The following is a 20,851-nucleotide window of genomic DNA, read 5'->3' on the forward strand; positions in this document are numbered from 1 at the left end:
TAGGGCAAAACAAAAGTCCACCACATGACAAAGTGCAAAGTTGACATTTCTACTTTTTGGAGTTTATTTAGCAGTCAAATATTATGACTGCCAAAACTAATGAACTCATCCTCAAATAAAGGTTTTGTTCTAACAATCTATAACAGTATATAATGTCACAAAGTAAAAAATAAAACAGGAAATTTAGGAATGTTGATTTTGCTTACTAATGACTAAGCAATACTTTAACTATAAATTAGAATATACTCAAAAAAGATGTTTGACTGCTCATATGCTATGACTGAGCCAAAATGTTTGGCAACCAAATGAACTGAGTAGAATAGGTGTTTATATTGAGTGTTATGGTATTCCCCGAGTCATAACACAAGTCAACAAGAAGTGCATGTTTGCAGAAGTCAGTGTTTAATAAGTTAGATCCTATTGTGCATAATTTTAAATGGTTTACAACACAGGGATAATACGCCAAAGTTATTATTCTAATGGGCTCTCCGAGATTGCTAGAGGCAATGTGTGTGTGTGGCCTTTAGGGGGTGCCAAAACTTGGATCAAAATTCACCTTCAATATAGTTTTATTCAAACAAAGTATTACTATTAATTATACATTTCAAGTCAAAAAGAAAGTCAATTGAAATTAATATAAATATTACATTAAATAAGCAAGGAAGAGTGAAAATGATTTAAATTTTAAATTAGCGTTCCTGCCCAGGTAGAGTGGGAGCTTGCGCACTGTGCGCCATCTGCATTTAATTCCCCTTTTTTAATCCTGCATCATCATTGGTTTGACCATAAATGATTTTCAAAAAAAAAAAAAAAAAAAAAAAACTGGGTTAAAAAAAAGCTGAGCTCAAATAAAGCTGTCTTTCTGATGACATCAGAATCAATAATCAATCAGTAAGAGAAAAAAAATGTCACAATTCCATCAAAACTGAAGAAAGAGAACATCATTTGGCCCATATTGAGATGTCAAGGCCAAATAAAAATGTGCCCTGCTTTCTTATACACACACAAAAATATATCTGCTGTGGTGGCCATGGGTAAGAATCTAAAATAAAATATACAGTGTAAATATAAATACTGTACCGTGTAAATGTGACACATCAAGCCTTTAATGGAGGGGTGGGAAACGTTTGTAATCTAAGACCACATTTTTTTTTTAAACAGACAGATAAGCAAGCACATTTGTTGTTTAAAACAAAAACACAAGTTAATGAATTCATTTATTCATTCAATCATTGGCAATTTTAATTCATTTGCATTTTTAAATTGCATTTATAATGAATCAAATTAGAATAAAACCTAATTTAACAAAACACAAATGCAAATGTAAAGTTAATGAAAAATAGTTAATTTGACTAATTTTGTTATTTTAATCAATCAACCAATCCATTATTTAATTAAATAATTGAATATAAATATATAAAAACGATAACATTTATATATTTTTAATTACTCAAGTTGGGGTAATATACCTTAATTAATGCAACAAATATTGCAGGATTTTTCTTAATGTAAATGTTTGTTGTGCCAGATTAAAGAACAGCGTGGGCAGTATGTGTTCTGTGGGCTCACCACTACTTTAATTGCTGCTGATAACAGACATTTAATAAGTTTATTTAGTATATCCTGGCAAGAAAAAAACAAAAACAAAAGAAAAACATGTCAGAATTGTTTTAGAATCTTATATCAACTATATTGAGCAATATTAAATACAAATGTGCTTGCCATTTTGGGTCCCTCATTTCCAATATTGCAGGGTTCTTTCCTGAAAGTATCCATAAAAGGGCAAAGGGGAAGTGATGTTGTCACTTTATAATGATCGGGCAGCTGGTGTTGTGTGGAGAGTCCAGGGTGATATCGCATGATGGAGACCAGCTGCTAACTCAGTGACTCATTTTTACCTCAACAGGGAAAAGCAGAGAAAGTGAGGGTGGGAAATCAGCTCTTAAAGAGCAGACGCCGCCAACTCCATTGCCACTTTCACACTTAAGAAATAAATTGCTTTAGAGTGGAAGTCAACCTTAAACATTTCTTCACAATAATATGTTATATGTGACTTCACTAGCCTAAACATGACATACTGATTAATATTACATTTATGGAATAAGAGTTATGAAGCAAGATCCAACCATTTTTATCCATCTCAGGGGGGGTGGCCATTTTGCCACTTGCTGTCAACTGAAGATGACATCACAGTTGCTCAGGGCTCAGGCAACGACCAATCACAGCTCACCTAACCTAACCCTGAAGCTGTGCTGTGATTGGTTGTTACCTGAGACCTATTTTGACTAGTGGGGCTGCATAGAACATAGTCAAAAATAAAAATGGGTTGACTTCCCCTTTAACAGAGAGTTTGACCAGAATTTATTTCAGGTTGTTCTTTCAAGCCTTGTTTAATCAAATTCCAATTTGATCTTTAAATCTGCTGAGCAGAATATTTTAATTATCTAATAAATGAACTGTTGACACCTTAAAAAAAATTGAGGCATAATATCATGATGTACTTTGACGATAATTAAAAAATATATATTTGCAGAGTCAGATGTATGTCTAGGCTGCTGACCTCCACACATTTTCTAAAAGCTAAACGACTGGAACTAGCCCCAAACGTGCCTCAGCAAGTCTCCTCTGAATCATTTACAATTAGTCCCAAATGCTATTGCTGTAATTCTAACCAGAAACATCCATAGGTCAAAGATTACCTCTGCTCTCGTTTCCCCAAACAAGCCATTCAGAATCAATTACAAGATTCTGCAGATTACATTTAACACCCAGCCTGACCTTAACCAAATAGCTACTTGGGATGAGCGTTTCACAAGATTTTCCAGGGAAGGTTAACAATCATCTAGTCATTTTCTAAACCGCTTGTCTGTGGGTGAGCTGGAACCTATCCCAGTTATAGTCACAATTTCAAAACTGCAAAAACTTTCCATCAGCGGGCATGAGTTTGTTTTAGGGATAGGCGAGTATCGATTCCATTGGAACTCACGACCGGCTGCCCTCTTGTAGTCGTTTTACAATCCTGAACTAGAAATTTGACTGACACTGGGTAAACTGGCTCCAAAAAACAAAACTGATCTCCATACTTTCTGCTCCAGTGTTCATTGAGTCAAACAGGATGTTGATATGTTGCCTGCCTTGATTTGGTGAAACTGGATCACCTGACTGGAATGCAGGCGTCGTCGTTATCTGTGCTTTCTCTGCTCCCATGCCTCAAATGTTCCAAAATGGATGACAAGACAATAACCACAGATAATCACATACTCATGAAAGTTCTGAACACAATCCATCACAGTACAAGTAGTAAACACAAGTGTACACTGTCCTTGGTCCCTATGCCTGTTTAGAAGGTCGTGTCTAAGGTCATGTGGTCACAGGTTGAATTCTTAGCTACTCACTACTCAGCAAGGCAAAAGTTAAAATCTACCTGATTTAAGTGTACATTTTAGCTCACAATCCAGATTTCAGACTGCAAGTACTCCTCTATAGCGCACCCGCCAATATATAACACATTAAAAAAAAACATTTACACATTGAGAGATACTGTAATGTTCACATAATGAAGTCATACACAAATCTGCATTCCGCGGTGATGCCGTTTGTCACAGATGTTAGTTTTACTGCTCTAAGTCACAGCTGAGAGTCTGGTGAATGCCTCTGTGTAAGCGTGCATGAACTCTGAAGACTATTCCAAATGATAACAGTCCGGAATGTATACTTTCGACTGTGTTTGTTCAACATTAAACCAGCCCATCTGTTATTTTTTACTGCTTCTGAGGACAGACACTCATCATTGGATGAATTCAATATAATCTAAAAGTGTAGCTCAGTAGCTACCACAAGCAATATGATTCAGGCTACTATGTCCTCACATACGCTGGTAAATTTCCAAATTGTACTTTTACCACGCACCAACATTATCACCATTCCAGGTAAAAGACAAACGTAACAAGTGAGACTATAACCCAAACTAGAAGGCTACTACACCAAAGTGCAGGTTTGCGGCCCTAAACTATAAACATTGCGAGAACACAGCTGCAGAAGGGCCAAGCAGCACAGACACACAACATGCCACCTTTGATAAAAGATAGTCATTTTTTCCATGTACATACCACCAGTCTCGGGGGTGGGACGTCTTCAGAAGATTATGGGAAGTTCTGTGATGACGCTGGCGCTTTGCCTTTATATGGCAGCGGTGGTCCTCATATTTTGTCCTGCTGAAGGGGGATAGCCACTGTGGAAGTCCAAGAAAGAGCATGCTTTCAATTACGTAACAGTTTTGGCAGTGACGTTGTGTGTATGCTAAAAGCTTAAACATTGAGCCTCATAGGATTTGTCAATGGTGGTGGCTGGAATGTATGCATGGCTGGCGGCACCACGAGAACACGGACCAGAACAATCTGTTGTTTGTTAATCCACCTGAGAACAAACAAACCCTTTATAGTTGCGTGAAAATAGTCATTGGGGTTTTGCAGCCAAATTATGCAAGGACGTATGAATGAATCAACAGATTGGCTAAAAATTGAAGGAAAACCAGTCAGCCAACATTATGTGCTAAAAGTCAAGTATAAAACTACTAGCGCCTTGCTTTTGTCGTCAGGGGGAAAATATGGAGGCCTTGATGTGCAAATCAAAACTGGAAAAACTGTTGCAGATGACAGTGTGTATTCGTTACAAAGGCAATTACTGAGCAGCAAGGTGGAAAGAGTAACAAAGTATACCCCATAGAGCGCTAAAACTTTTAAAACGAGGCTTAATCAAAATAATCTGAAGCATCTTTGGAACGATATCTTGAAATCAAACAATGTAGATTACTTATGTCATGTTGTGTAACATATCACTGAAAATGAAAAGGCTTCTTAAACTAACAAAGAGTCTTTAAGCGATGAGACTAATGCAGAAGCTTTGTGTGGACTGCAGTAATAGTAAAAGTGTTCATTCCGAGTTCATCATTACGAACATTTGCTGTTCTCTGCGTGGCGATTTGTAGGGATGCACATTTGACAATATTTCTTCCTTCTTTTGAATAACATTTTTAAAGAATGCGAGAATCAGTTTTTGAATGTTCTGAACTTGTATTGGCATAACAAATGCCGCAACGGAGGACTTGTGGGTGTCACTCAACTTCTTAGAGCTGATGTTTTGTTGTAGGTTGTAGATGGCAAACTAGTTAGGACTGAATTAACAGTGCTTCTGCTGGCTCCAGCCCAGTAGTGCACACTCCATTTTGTCTAAAGGACCTAATTCATCAAAAATCAATTCCACAACATCATAATAATAATAATGATGGATCGGATTTATATAGCGCTTTTCTAGACACTCAAAGATGCTTTACAATGGAATGGATACATTATTCATGCACTCATACATTCAAACTGTGGTGGCGGTAAGCTACTTAAGTAGCCACAGCTGCCCTGGGGCAGGTTGACGGCTGCCAGTGTGCGCTTACGGCCCCTCCGACCACCACCAAACATTCGCACCTTCCATACACCAGTGTGATTAGCACTGGAGGCAATGTGTGTAAAGTGCCTTGCCCAATGACACGACAACACATGACTTGGGGAGAGCAGGGATCGAACAGCCGACCTTCTGGTTACTGAACCACCGTCTCTACACCATGAGCCACGGCCACCACAATCAAATCAACAGAATTCCTAACAATCAATTATTTAATTATGATGCCTAACTTCATTTGCATTCTACTGTTTTATTTTCTAAGATATTAATTGACCTGATCACTCAGATGACAGATGACAATGTTTGTCGGAATGTTCCACATGATTTACTAAGATTAAAATCAGCGGGCGCTAAATTGCATTTTCACTCATTTAAACAGATTGTCAGTAGGCGTTGAAGTGGTTTAGACCGCCATATTTAAAAGAAGATTTATCTCTTTAGGTATCGTTGCCCTGATGGCTTTCACCATGGAACACTGGGAGTGCACTGCAAGTGCTAAATAAAGTTTGAGGTGATGGGATTGGAAGTGGAAGTGGAAGGAAAACAAACAGTTATAGAAAAAAAAAAACATGTCTCTGATAATTTGGTGGGCGTGTATGCTACCTGAAAAGTTTGGGTCTCTTATATGAACTTTGATTTTACAACCCGGTAGTTGTAAGCTGTTTGTCGGTAGTGCAAAGATTGTTACTTTAGCTCTCAAAGCTGCTATCTAATTGATAATTAAATACCAATGAAAATAAATGACCAAAAGACTGTCAAGCCAAATATTATAAAGACATTTTAACATTTGGCTATTGTAACTAGTGTTTCAAAATGCTGTAAATTAAAATTTAGTAGACGGTCGGGTTAAGAGTGCATATTTTGATAATGGTGGGGGGAATTGGGGTCTATAAAAGGCTGAAATCCAGTGGGTATTAATCACTGACATTACATTCTTACTAATCTAACCATTATGACCCTTTGTGCCCAACACACTGTCATCATATCATGTTTCGCTACTTATTTCTTTCCATTCACTTGCCACCTGTCTGTAAATATACAAAAACACTAATGGACCATGCACAATTGATACCAGAATTCATTCCGTAAAGAAGAGTCAACAATCAGCAGACTGGCCTTTTGAATTAGTCAAAATGAGGTTTTTCCACCCATCCAGTAAGGCCCCAGAGGCCCTTTAAATCTTGATGATCTGATTATGTTTTTACTGTAACAGATATGACTCAGAGATTCTCAATCAAATGTCTGGTTTTCATTATGAATCCCCTCACCAGGCATCTCATTTTTAATAGACCCTTGGGACACCCACATCTTGACCAACAGTATGGTACAACCAATATTGAGTCCAAAGAATACGTTATAACTTTTGGATGACGGTTTTGATTCTGTGGTACCAATAAAAGTACTGTAATTAATTTCCCTATCTTGCCATTTCTTATCACACATGTGCTACATATTAACCATATACTATATGGCTAAAACTGCAAGGAATCCATGTGCACTGTACATGAAAGACTTGGTTGCTGTGCAGCGAACCACATGAGCTCTTTTTGTAAAACAGACAGTTAAGGACATTGTTCTTGTGTTTAATACAATGAAAAATCATTTGCATTGGATCATAAAATGAACTATACCAATGGAAAAATAGAATCGGAAAAGGGGTTTTAAAACTTAAGGGAAATTCTACATCCAACAAGAACTAATGCATTTTGTTCCTGCACAGATGTAGAATTTCAGAAGAGCCTTAAAACATTGAGTCATTTTATTGGCTAGCTCACTCTCTGGGAATTTGCCCAGGGAAGTGCAAATGTTTCACTAAGTGTTTATCGTTTGTTTCACTTTCTTAGCCCTTAAAACTCAGCGTGTTATCCTTTAGAAGTAGTGACAAGGTTGACATCATTACATGGTTACGTATTGGAGGGGGGAAAAAAACAGTGCTGTGAGATAAATGTGCAAAACAATAATTGGACAAAATAAGCCTATATATACCAACAAATTCTCAGTATTTTCTACCTGGCTTACAATACTTACTATTTAATGGAACAAACTGAAAATTTGCTCAGCTGTACCGGGACATTTTTGGGGGAGAATATTAAATTTCCATTAATTAAAAGGGATGTTTGCACCCATAGCAGTGTAATAATGAGTGAGGAACACAGCAATTAATTTCTTCTCTGGTGAGCCTAAGAACCAGAAGACTTGGTAGATGTTGCTGCCCTGTTAAATTAAGTCCTTGTAAGGCCTAGGGTGACTGATTAAGAACGTCAGAAAAATTCCAACTAAATGAATAGAGATGTGTGTGGGGGGGGGGGGGGGGGGGGGCTTAAGTCTGGAAAAAGGGTATTGTACTGTATGTGCACTGAAATTCTAACTTTGGAAAGCCAAGACAGTTGACTCAAATCCCACTAATCGGTCTGAGGATATTCCGTATATAGTACCCAGAGTTGACTTCTTTAAAACGTAACAAATGTGGAATCAAACAAGTCAACTGTGTTTATGTGTAGCTCCACTCCAGTCATAGTTGTGGTTCGCCACAGCGTTCCCGTCACAGTTACTGTTCCTACTGTGAGCAGACACCCAAATAATGATTCCAATGGTCCAGATGACTATTCCTTTTCAGACATCCCAAACATGGGGCGATTCCGAAAATGGCTTGTGTTTGGATGAAGGAAATGCCCTAATCACAGTTACTAATGAAAAACTGGACAGATTGTAACATTTTGTTCCAGCTCAGATGTAAGAAAGGGCAGACAGTGCAGATTCATGGCAATGGTGATTCACTGGTGATGGTTAAATTACATCTGTTTGTATGTGGTTTTAATTCCTGGTGTGTGGCATATTTGTAAAAGTTTTGTTGTCTGAAAGCCAGTATGCTAGCTATGCTATACTTGATAAGGAACGGTTGAGCTAGCTGTCTGCAATACTAACCTGAACATGCTTGCTGATGCATATAAAATATATTTACATAACATTATTGATATTAAAATGTTTACATGACAAAGCAAAAAAGTGGTAAATATTGCATAAACTACAAACAAGATAAAACAATCCTTTTAGGTGCACATTTGTATGAAACTCATATTTTATAAAAAATGCTTTCAAATATGTAAGTTAATGTCCACGAAATCACTTTTAAGCCCTCTGAGAATACGGTAATGCACTCAGCTACTGAATAGACTTATTCAGAAGCCTAATACAGACTTTATTTTGGCTGTGGAAGGTCCATAATCATGCGGCGCACTGATGGAACCTCATCCATGACATTTTTATTTCTGTAAGGCAACACGTTTATTTGGTGCACAAAAATATCTGTGGGCATAAAAAGCAGAGTGAAATTTTGAGAATAATGTTTTGGTTTGCTGCGTATGTTCAGTGTCTCGTAAGGGCGGACCCCATTGATGACACTTATAGTGGCAACCAAAGCTTCGCAACGCCTACTAAATGTGTTTATTCTGCTCATGGTCCATGTAATTACTGTGGATATCTCAATAAAATATATTGCATGTCCTTTTTCCTGCATTGGGCTCTGCAGGGCAATTTGTCCAGTATTATTTTTCTTCTGTCTGATCTCTCTGTACTAGTGATGGCAAAGAAGAAAAATTTGCTGATGTCAAGAGACGGGAAATAGACTTTGACGTAACTTCAGTGTACAGTGGGAGACATGTCTTAATATGGTATGGTAATATGGTACACAATAATTCTCCTTCTGTCCGTTTAATATGTCGTACTTCTTGCGTCATATGAGTTTTCGAAAAAAAAAGACGACCACATTTTTGTACCACCTTTGAGGCATATTTACCAGAAAATTTGGTTGAAGGTTCCATGATAGAAACATACATTTTACTGGTATTTGGTATTTCCAGACATCTAATTGGAGACATTTTATTACAGTTCTTCATCCCCGAGAGATGAAATTGTGTGCCAACGGTGCCTGCATGCTGAGACTAAAATTTCATGGTGAAAAGTGGTGGAAAGTCTTCACGTGTAGGAGAAGAATGAAGCTTCTGCGGTTGTGTCATTTGCATCCCCGCCGAGGCTGTTTACAAGGAGTCGCTTTAACAGGAAGCACATCATTTCCCTGTTGATGAGTGGAACATTTCAGAAAATTTAAACATGCTTTTAGCTATTCTTCCCTGCCTTTAATTGTCTACAGCATCATGAATGCAGTCATACTCTGGGCAAAGGCCAACAAAATAGGCTACTGTACTCATCCCCCCCTGAGAAACATTCAGGTCCATGAATAAAATGTGTTGCTGTTAAACATGTCAAAATATAGTCATGTAATTCAGATTCAGTCAGTGTCCTTGAAGGTACCTCACGATGCATCGTCAAAACTAAAAATGCCCTGTATATGTTTCTGCTTCTATCCCAATGCAGCTGCTAAAATTTTGAACATATTCAAAGAAACAAGAAAAAAATATAAAGAGATTAGGCGAATGTTTAAAGAATGTTTAGCGTTACAACCTTGAACGAACCCTAATGAGAAATCAACATTCGCTAGCTTCGCAAACGCTCATCCTCAAGGATAGGGCTTAGTTATTTCATGTAAATTTGAAGGACAATTTAGGAACATTTCAGAATCTGCTGAAGGTAGAAGTGGGTTGCTTAAAAAGAAAACAACCCCAAAAAATCATTGTCATACATCAGATAATCATTATCAGGATGTAGAGATAATATGACAATGAAGATCTTGTGACTTCAGAAGACTTGAGTGATAAGGTAACAATGATGCAGAATATTCCCGCAATGATTCAGCTGTTGGACGACTTCTGCTTCTAAACCAAAGTCTATTATTCACTCACCTTAATAAAATAGGCATAAATGACTAGTATAACAGTATAAAATGACAAAATATAGTAAACATCTGGCTCTCTGGCTGGTTTGCTAATGGATGGATGGAATGGAGCATTACCTTACCAATATTGCATGTAATTTTTGGGCTAAACGAGAAAAACACTCTCTGGATGAGGAGATTGGTAAAACATATGAGGTTTTTTCTTTGAGAAGCTGAGTAACTGATAAGGTGTCAGCGCAATATATCACACATTTTTTTTTGTCTCGTGCGATGTTTTGGAGACATCACATGGAGCCATACCGATTTTGGCACGTCTTAATTTAAACGAAGATTTCGGCAAATTGGATTTTGTCTGTAGATCTCGGAGCTGAGGTACGGTAGATGACGCCACCATTGAGGGGGCCTTTGAATCTTTATTAATGTGCCTGTCAGACTCACCACAAATATGTTGCCCGGTGCTCTAAAAGACATGATCTAATTCTATAAACCTCTCAGGCCCGTCGGTTTACAGCGTTACGCTTCCCTGCGGATCACGTTGTAATGTCATCTAAGATTTCGGCGTCACAGACGACAGTTGTCAGCTCGGGGGTATTCGGGAGTGAGGCTGCGGTCACAAGAGCTTTTCTAGCCTGGTGAAAAACTTATGCTGGATATATAAACAGGACCGCAGAGCCAAAGTCAAGTCAAAACCATTAACAGTCTGATACCCGTTTGCGGTGCGGATACCTTCTTTTCTGCGTCTCCAGAGTGAGATCAATGCAAAGTCGGTGAAGCTACCAAAGCGCTAAGTGATTTAGCAGAGGAGACTTGGATGGCTAATGTCTACAGAGAGGTTTGTGCAAAGGTATGCTTGCAAGTTTTCCATGATTGCATGTTCAAATCACAATAAATATTCCTGGCTGTTGAGCGACTGAGCCTAAGGTAAAATGTTATGTTGCCCCGCCAGATGCAATTAACATTCAGAGTCTGGCAAGTTGCGTCAAATGTAAAATATGAGTGAAGCTCACACCACTGGAGGAAGGAAATTGGGGTCTCTGACCTCCGGCATTTGTCATTTCTGGATCTGCAGTGCAGGAGTTTTGAAAGAACACCCTGGCACGTCCTTTCATGATAATTTACGTGAAGTCCAGTCTACAGCAAAGTTCACATCAAGCAGAGTTGTTTCCTTGAAAAGAGGGTAAACTTGCTGAATCCCAGGTGTTGTTTACATTTGTATTCTTTGTCCGTGGTGTCTCCATGTTTTCATTTCATTCCACAGACAGGTCTTCTCCCCCTATGTTAAAGGTGTTCATCATTCCAAAGACGGAAACTCCCTTTGAAAGCAACTCACTGCGGTCCTGACATTCTTTGAGCTGCAGATAATTTGCAGACCAGATAGTCAGCATATGGATTTATGTTTGAGGGGCTGCCATCCACAAGCCCACAACATAATTTATTTATTTATTTTTATGTGATTTTGCAGGTTGTCGTTTTATAATCCAACATCATATTTTTGCCCCATTTCAAAAATCCTACCAAGGGGGTCCGAAAGATTCAACATCCACACACGAAAATGAAAAAGAGCTCCATACAGGAGGCAGATCCCTTCGTGTTAATCCCTCAATTTTCCAGAAGGCTTTTCTGGGGCGGGGGCGGGGGTGGAGAGGGTCAACTCTGTTGAGTATACTTTTGGCTGTTAGTTGCCCTATTAGTGCTGAGGTATAGCTACAATCAGCTTTTCCATGTGGTGGACATTCCAGGCTACATCTGCTTTCAATACATCCTCACGTCCAGCTGTTCCAGACATACTTTGTATATCATCGGCTACTAGCCTTTTTCGACTCATTCTACTGAAGCTATACGTGGGAATTTACGTCGTATGAATTCCTGACGTTTAGGGACTGCACTTGAACAGGGGGGCGGCTTGGCTAAGGTGATCTTGCACCTAGAAGGTTTTGGGTTTGATCCTAGCCCTCATCATTCCGAAGAGTGAGCAAGGAAATTATGCTATATGGCTAATGAAGTCAGAATGCTATGATTGATTTTTTTTTTTTTAAAGAAATAATAGCTAAACATGAAAATGGTGTAGATGTTTCCCATCTTGCTACACACACAATCTGGTTAGGCAAAATCTACCATCAGTACTTTTTTTTTTTTAAGATCAAAGGGGCTTAAATGGCATTTAGTTTGAATTAAACCCATAAAAATAAGGTAAACATAATTTGGTTCTGGGGCTAGAACAGATTCATTTTCTTTTCATAATGAACGAGAATTTTTTGTCTCAGAACAAATTGAGTTCATGGACAGAGGGTTGACTGTATATAATACAATTATGATGAACACCTTCATCAAAGCAGGAGTTAGGAATATTCAGATTCTACTATCCTGTTTAATTAAAAGTGTAAAATCCCACGTAAAAATAGCAATTCAACGATTATTTGAGTACAGTATGTTCATTTCCCCCATTACATAAGCAAACCATCCCAGCTCTCTGATCAGATGTATGAGCTATATAACCTTTTGGCAAGCAAACTGTAAGAAGCCATGACTTACAGACATGACTAATACTCAGTCACATGCAACTGATTTTAGCTCGTAGACAGCTTTATGAGTGATAGCAACAAAAACAAAACAAAACAAAAAAAAAAAAAACCTCAATAGCCACTAGCCGGGATGTTTTCAAAAAGATATAAAATCTCAAAAATAATCATGTGTTACCTTGTCACAGGCACATGGCGAGCTCGCACACCCTCACAGGTTTTCCCCACTCGTGTCGTTGGCCGCACGTGCACTACATGTGCACAGGGAGGCAGATGTGCGAAAGTGATACAATCAGCATCAATTATGAGCGGCTGCTGCCTGAACCCTGTGCAAAAAAACGAAATTAGATTAACATTTGAAACTTCCAAAAATATGCAAACGTGATCCACGTGCCTTGAGGTCCACACAGGGCCACTGATCACATTGTAGTACCAAATCACCCTGGCAAAACTAATTTATTGAAAAATTGCTTTAGGTGTATTTTTAAAAAGTGCATGTGGCAATATGCCTTTATGTTTTGATAGAGATGAACGGACGGACTAGTTGCAAAATTGCAAAAGTCCTTTTTAACTTACTGTCACAATGTCAGTAAAATTCACCATAGTGTTTACAAAAAGGAAAAGAAAAATCTTTATGTTTGTGTAGATTCTCAGCCATCCAGCTCATTGTAAAAGCAAAAGTTAAATCGAGACAACTAGACTGTTTTTGTTTTTTGAATTTATTGTGTTTTTTCTTGTTTTCCAAAAACGTTCAAATAGACTTGGGCATAATATGTTATTAGACAAACGATATGAGGAAGAAGAACTCACCTGCTGATACATTTGCCCCTGAAGCAATGTGAGCATTTTTAGCTGACAGGTGATGGGCACAAGTCAAGTTCTTCACGCGTTAAGATTGTCAAAGACTTTGACCTCCTCTCTCATCCCTCAGGCAAAAACTTTGTTGATACTTCATCTGGTCAGCGCAGGTGTGAGGGGCCGTGGACGAAGATCCATGCTGGGTTATTCCATGTAAAACAAACCTAGGGTTTTCCCTTCACCTATCAGTTGGAGATGGAATGAAAAGACTAGAGCATCAAAACATCTTATTGAGCGTTGTCAGAAAAGTTCCAGGACTTCCAGGAATAATTATCTTTTGTGACACCCATCCTGGAACTTTTTTTGACGTACCACGCACCAGGCTAAAAAAAACTTTCGGCTAATTTAGTGAATTCATCGATGAGTGTAAATTTTCCTCATGAAAATGTTTCATTATAGTCTCCCTTTTGTTATATCCATCCATCCATTTTCTGAACCACTTATTCAATAACTAAATAAAAAATTATTTACAAGGACTACACCAATGACAAAGTGTAGTGAAAGTTTCGTCAACAAATGCAAACTACATGAAAATGTCTGCCATACTTGAATCTTTCCTGACTGAGGACCATGGTTCTCAAATTTGGACAGGCCGATTCTCATCAACCACTTCCCTCTTATTTTATCTAAACTAACATAATTTTTTCAAAATATTATGATAGATACTGTACTTCAGTATGTGGAGCTTCTTCTTCTGTAGATATTGTGATGGGCACTGTAAAAAAAACTGAGAAAAGAGTCATCACATAAAACATTTGTCAAACAGCAATCCAATTTCCAACCACACTTTGAATTTTAAGAAAATCTGAGATGTGAAGGGGAAATTCTTGTTTGTTTTTATATGGAATAACCCTACTACCAAACTGACAATGCTGCATGCATAAAAGACACAATCGTAAGCCACATCCTTGACATTATGATACCGTTGTAAGCCAAAATAAGCCTAGGAAGAGTAGTTGGAAAACTAAATTCCCATTTGATAACTGCTTACATTTGACTATAAATTGCTCATGGAGAAACATGCCCATCATGTCTATGTCCCCAGTATTCACTTTAAGTTATACACTATAGTAAGGCTTCCAAAACTTACATAATAGAACAAGACATGTAGGGTGAATGGGGGCGGAGGGAGTTTAGCTTGGCAATAATCACGGAAAACGACAGTGAGGCTGTCTTCCCTCCGACTGCAGCAAAAATATTTACTAAACTAACTGCAAGTTGTCAAAAAATCCTTTCAGTTCATTCAGGTGCCGGTTACACAACATTAACATTTGCTATTTAAACTAAGAAGGAAATGTAACAATGATGATTTTGGCCCCCCACAACAAGCATTTTCTATATCATTAAATTATTATTGTACGATTTGGGGCAATTTCATAAGAGCTAACTGAACACACACATGCGCAGTGATACTTTTAGCTGCCTCGACCGTAAACAAGCTAATTAGCCGAATGCTAACGACGCGACATATGCTGGCTGCTGGCCTACAGTACATTCACTCACAAAAAAATACATACAATAAAATGATTGTACAACACATACCTGAAGTGACAAATATCAATAAATATACTTTGACATGTTTTATCATCGTAGCTTCTGTGAGAGTGATTGGCGTGAAATAGCTCCCTGCTGTTGGAGCTCCACAGGTATGATCAATCAATCACCACCAGGCCAAACAAGTAGATGCCAGATCACTCTGACAGACACGTTGGTGTATTATTTTAACCTTTTTTTCTTCTTCTTTTTTTTTTTTAAATAATGTTGGCATTATTTTAACCTTGTTTAAACATTTATATGAATGAAAGTGCTGCTATTAATGTTTACCTGTTCCCTACCTAGTTGAATCATTGCTGATAATTATTACGCGAAATCATTACGTTTTAATTGGTATGAATAAAATGCCAGTAAATTCCTCATGCAGCACGGTGACCTACTTATTAAACTGCCTGTTGCACATTTCTGAAGTTCTTGGTTCGTAATCTCCTGTGTGGAGTTTGCGTGTTCGCCGTGTGCTTGTGTGGGTTCTCTCCAGTTACTTCAACTTCCTGCCATGTTCCAAAGTATTCACGTTGAGTAAATTGAAGACTCTGGATTATCCATAGGCATGAATGTGTGAATGGTTGTTTGTCTATATGTGCACTGCAATTGGCTGGTGGCCATTTTAAAGTAGTAACTAATCCAAATAAGTACAAAATATGTCTATCACTCGTGTTTCAGGGGTTTACAGTGGCAGGTGTGCAAAAAATAAGGCGACAGAGGCTGCAGCCATGGCCTTGAAAGTCGAGAGTCCCTCACATGGAAAGAGTGATTCTAATAAATCCTTCAGCAGGCGGAGATTTACACAAAAAAAAAAAACCTGCCCTCCGTGAAACACACTCAGCAAGATTTAACAACAATAGAGATAGCAGCGATAATCTCCACACTATATTCATATATTATTTATATTCAATTAAAATGTGAAATATGATGAAACTTAATTTTATTTATTTATTTATTCATTTATTCATACAAGATCGCTTTGGCCAAGAGGCGGAATACAGCCTGGAGTGATTGCCAGTTAATTGCATCGAACATACATACAAATATTCACACCGTTGTAAAACTCAAAGTCTCTGTCCCAAAACTGTCATACCTGCGCTAGCATGTTGGGAAAAATAAATTCACCCTCCAACTTGTCTGGAGGCATCATGGAGATAGCCAGCTAAGCTCCAAGTCGTCCCTGTGTTGCTGAAGGTGTCGTCTCTAGACGTCAACGTTTTATGTACAGAGATCAAACGAAAACATCTCAACCTTAAATCCAAAAGCTATTGATGGAACACTCTGCATGTTCAGTTGCTTAGCTCGCATACCTGTCAGTTAATGAGCATCATTAGCTGAAAGACAAGCACATGGCCCTGTAAAAAGACCTCGTTGAAAGGTCATTTCAGGGTCATTCTAAACCTAGGTCACGTTCCACTGTTTCTTCACGTGTAGTGACCCATTTATTATCTCGACACAGTTGGCCTTCAGATTGTTTCTGCAGCTTTGTAAGTTAACATAAATCAGATGAAAACAGTGAAATAAAAATGTAGTGCCGTTGCAGTGATTTATGACAACTAATTGGACTCTTTTGCTATTGTTATTGCAGGATTGGTGTAAATGAGCCATATGGGCTCATTTTCACGATACATTGACTTCTAATTGGCTGGTGTGTCAGGATCTCAAGGTCAGGAAGGAAGCTTGTGCCCTAAAAACGGCAAAAACAAGTAAATGAATAGAAACATTGACAATGTACTTTCCACTGTTTGGATCACCACCAAAATGGAGGCCTTTACAGATATATACAACTATGCAACCGGACCCTCACTTATTCATACCCTTGCCAAATAATGTGTTAAAGTGATATTTTTATTTGTAGAATAGTTATCTTCACCTTAAAAATTGCTGGGCCAATTTTGTGATTCAACTGTTGGGTCAACACCGCTGGGTCAGAGGTTGTGTCTATTTCACTCAACATCAGATTAAAATTGGACTGGATTATTAGATCTGTTGGGCAAAAGATTTGCTCCCACAACATGAAACAAAATCTGTTGATTTGATTTCATAACCCAATTTGGGTTGTTTATAACTGAGCAGTTTTAAGAGTGTTGTGGGTGCAAATACTCAAGATGTTGTCATTTAACTGATGGTTGTGTCAATGTTACCCAACCTCAGATAAAAATTTGACAACATTATTGAATCACCTGTTGTTATCCCGCTCACAACATACAAGAGAATGCATTCATTTCATAACCCAAATAACCTAATTTGGGGTTTAACCCAGCAGTTTTAATGGAGTTATGGTTGGAAATACTCAAAGATTTTGTAATTCAACTGTTGGGTTGACACTGTTGGGACGAAGGCTGTGTCTATTGGGTAAGAGATGTCCCACCCACAACACAAAACAGAATACATTTGTTTTCGGAATCCAAGTAACTTGGGTTATGAAATGAATGGCTTAGTAATTGGGGTTACTTTTTAACAGAGCAGTTTCAAAGGCGTTGTGGGTGGAAATGCTCATAGAAAGTGACAGAATTTTTTTTAATGAAAAATAGTCGAACATTTTACATCATTCCAAAAAAAATCTTAACACAGACAATAAAGCCATCCAAAAGAATGCATTATTCTGCGAGAAATAAAGGCAAGTGCTTTAGCCAAAGTCACTCATAGTCACTGAACATAATATGCTCGTGTAGAAAATGGATGGATTGGAAAAGAAAAAAAAAGAAAGGAAATGGATGAATTGGTGTTTTTGTTCAAAAATAATAATGATACATTTCACCGCTTCTGGTTTACCTTTGACGGTTAGAAAATTCCATTTGCATCACTTCACCCCGCTCACTGACAGAACATATGAGATCATTATATACATTTAAGCTAAATTGCAGTCTGCCAAAACAACATTAATTAAGTTATACCTTACAAAATGGAAACAAATGAAAGAGAAATGACTGTATTGTTTTTTTTTTCTCTCATCAGTGTGTCTGCATCCTGGTCTGGAAATCGTATACCCTCGCAAGGGTCTCCACTTCGCTGCACTCCGCCAGTGCTGCAGCCCAGCAGGCACGCACCCCCCAAATGATGTCTCCCAATGGGAGCGCCACCGGAAAATGTCAGTCACGAGACTTTGGCATCTGCAACCCGAGGGAAGTAAAACACTTGGCTTCTGTTTCTGCACTTTCTTTGACATACAGTCATAACCTTGCGTGTTATCACGGCGAAAGGAAGTGGAAGCAGGGGCTTCTGACATCGATGAGCAACTGTATGCGTTCATCATATGCTCATTAGTGATGAACCTCACAGCTAAGCAAGTCATAAACAGTACGGAGCAACGCAAACAGTAACAAGTCCTTTCGCATTACTTGTTGTTTTCTAACAAGAAATATAGGAGGGGGGGGGGGGGTGGTCACAACAGGTGTTTGATTGATGAATTAGACACCTGTTGTAATTTTTTTCTATTCACGCTATCGGAGGGAAGTGGCCATTGAGCTTTGAGTATCATAGAGTGTCCGCAGCAAGTTGTAATATAGATACCGAGAGACTGGAGATTCACAGAAAGGCATAGAAGTGGAGATTTGTGCAAATTTTCATGGATGAAAAAAAGTATGTGCCCCCCCCCCCCCAAAAAAAAAGTACTGAAAAAAAAGTTTACACTCTAAAAACAGTTGGGTAAAAAATAACCCAACTATGGGTCAAAAATGGGCCGATCCTCTATTTGGGTCTATTTGACCCAAGTTTGGGTAAAAAATTGGGTAATTTTGTATGAAACAACTCAGACCAATAAAGTGGATCGGCCCATTTATGATCCATAATTGGGTTACTTTTGACACCAACTGCTTTTAGAGTGTATTCCACCTGTAAAGGTTAGTATGCATTTTATGTTCATCCTAAAATTCCACTTGAAAGATGAATATATCCAACTATTTGCGAGTAGTGTACACATATGCATGGTATGTGGTCTGTACATTGTGAGTGGCCTGTGATTGACTTGTAACCAGTCCAGACAGAGAGCGTCCCACCTCTCACCCAAAATCAGCCGGGATAGACTCCAGCTCACCCTTAACTATGAATAAGATAAGCGATGACACAAACGAATGTTTGATTACACTTTTTCCCTACTAATGCAGCATAAAGTTGTCAGTTACGCTAAACAGACGGAATAAAGGAGTACGTCCTGTTTATCTTCATGATCGCTTTGAAATGTTTGGGTAGATGAGGCTTCAACTTGTTGACTCAGCCCGTTATATTGGCACGGTCCTATTTCTTGGAACTTCAAAGTGCAAGTCAACCCGAAAATGTTCTTTACAATAATATGCTCTATGCACGGTAGCGTGATTAATATTGCGTTTGTGGGCGCTGTATGAGTAAAACAGCTAAATCCACACATTTATAGTCATCTCAGATGGCAGCCATTTTGTCACTTGCTGTTGACTGAAAATGACAAGCGGCCATTTTGGCACTTGCTGTCGACTGAAAATGACATCAATCACAAGTTGCTCAAGGGCTCAAGTAACGGCAAATCACGGCTCACCAATTTTCTGAAGCTGAGGAGTTAGTTAGTTAGTTCGATCATGTAGGTTGTAATATTTAATTTCTTTTGAGTAAGTAGTAGCTGTAGTAATACATAGTGAGTGACATATTAAAAATATGGAGACAAAATATATACATAACGTGCAAAGATTCCACGATTCATTCAAGGGAGCAGCATTACAAAAGGAAAATATTGCACAGTGTGGTCCACAGATTGAGATGTCATTTGTTCAGGAATTTATTTAATTTAATTTAATTGTGCAGTAAGAGGTTACAACAAGGGCAAATCATAAATTCTGAAATGGAGCCCATTGCTGCTGACTTTAGGTTAGAGCCCGGGTAGACCCTGGACTGGTTGCCAGGCAACCCCAAGTTCAGTTCTTCCACTTTTAGCTCAGTTATAATGCTGAAGATTGTTTGTACAGTGGAGCAAAAAAAGCAATTTGAGGGTAGTGTGGTTTTGTGGTATGTCATAAGGGGGGGGGGGGGTTGGTACAAACGGGCACAGTCAAGAATATACAGACGTTTACTAAATCCAAATCCAAATGCTGAAAACTAGCATGGTCAGAATTGCGTTCATAGGTAGAATCTTTGACTTTTTCTAATTCCAGAACTGATCCTGTACGTCCACTGTCCACTTGGTGAGACTCAATATATTGTATATGGAAGAAAAGCACGTGCGATTCACAGATCATAAATTTCATGTTGAAAGTACACACGCTATACGGGATGATGCACGGGATGATGCACGCGTGCAATACAAATATATAAACGCGTTTCTGAACATTTGCTTGCTGGCTGTACATCAGACAACCCCAGGTGACTATTTTTGACATTTACAGTCAATCTCTGCAAAATCACCTCATCATACAGTCTCTCTCTCTCTCTCTTTTTTTTTTCCTTCAGGGAAACCCCTCATGTCCAGACTAGAGGCATCCGGGCCGACCCCAACTCAGAACAGTGGAATCTCCACATGTTCCCCCGAGACATACGTAGCTTGTGCATATTTCAGGCTTTACCGTCAACGCTCAGACATGACAGCAAGAGTTATGACTGGAGCAGCGGAGGGAAGCTTTATTTCGCGGGGCATGGAAAGACATGCGGCATGAGGAAGGGGAGGCGAGGGTTCCCGGAACTGTTGAACACTGATGACCTGATACTTCTTTTCTCTCTTTTCTGA

General features: G+C 38.6%; 1 protein-coding gene across 3 annotated transcripts in view; it reads right to left on the bottom strand.

The window, feature by feature from the left end:
• LOC147162832 (KATNB1-like protein 1) overlaps positions 1-15,285 on the bottom strand; it is a 37,980-nt gene extending 22,695 nt beyond the window's left edge. Inside the window, exons 1-5 of one of the 3 annotated variants that reach the window (XM_086094973.1) lie at positions 15,166-15,285; positions 14,295-14,350; positions 13,576-13,805; positions 12,944-13,091; positions 4,110-4,231 (exon numbers count right to left, since the gene is read on the bottom strand). The gene's annotated coding sequence lies outside the window, so the exon portion shown is untranslated. Of the gene's footprint in view, positions 1-4,109; positions 4,232-12,943; positions 13,092-13,575; positions 14,240-14,294; positions 14,351-14,713; positions 15,145-15,165 lie in introns of those variants that run through there. The other 2 variants (XM_086094974.1, XM_086094975.1) reach the window with 2 other exon arrangements.
• Between the last annotated feature and the right edge of the window lie 5,566 nt (positions 15,286-20,851).

Source organism: Leptonotus elevatus, chromosome 14, assembly GCF_054856555.1.
Source record: "Leptonotus elevatus isolate MCC_2025b chromosome 14, RoL_Lele_1.0, whole genome shotgun sequence".
In the NCBI taxonomy this organism is placed as follows: domain Eukaryota; kingdom Metazoa; phylum Chordata; class Actinopteri; order Syngnathiformes; family Syngnathidae; genus Leptonotus; species Leptonotus elevatus.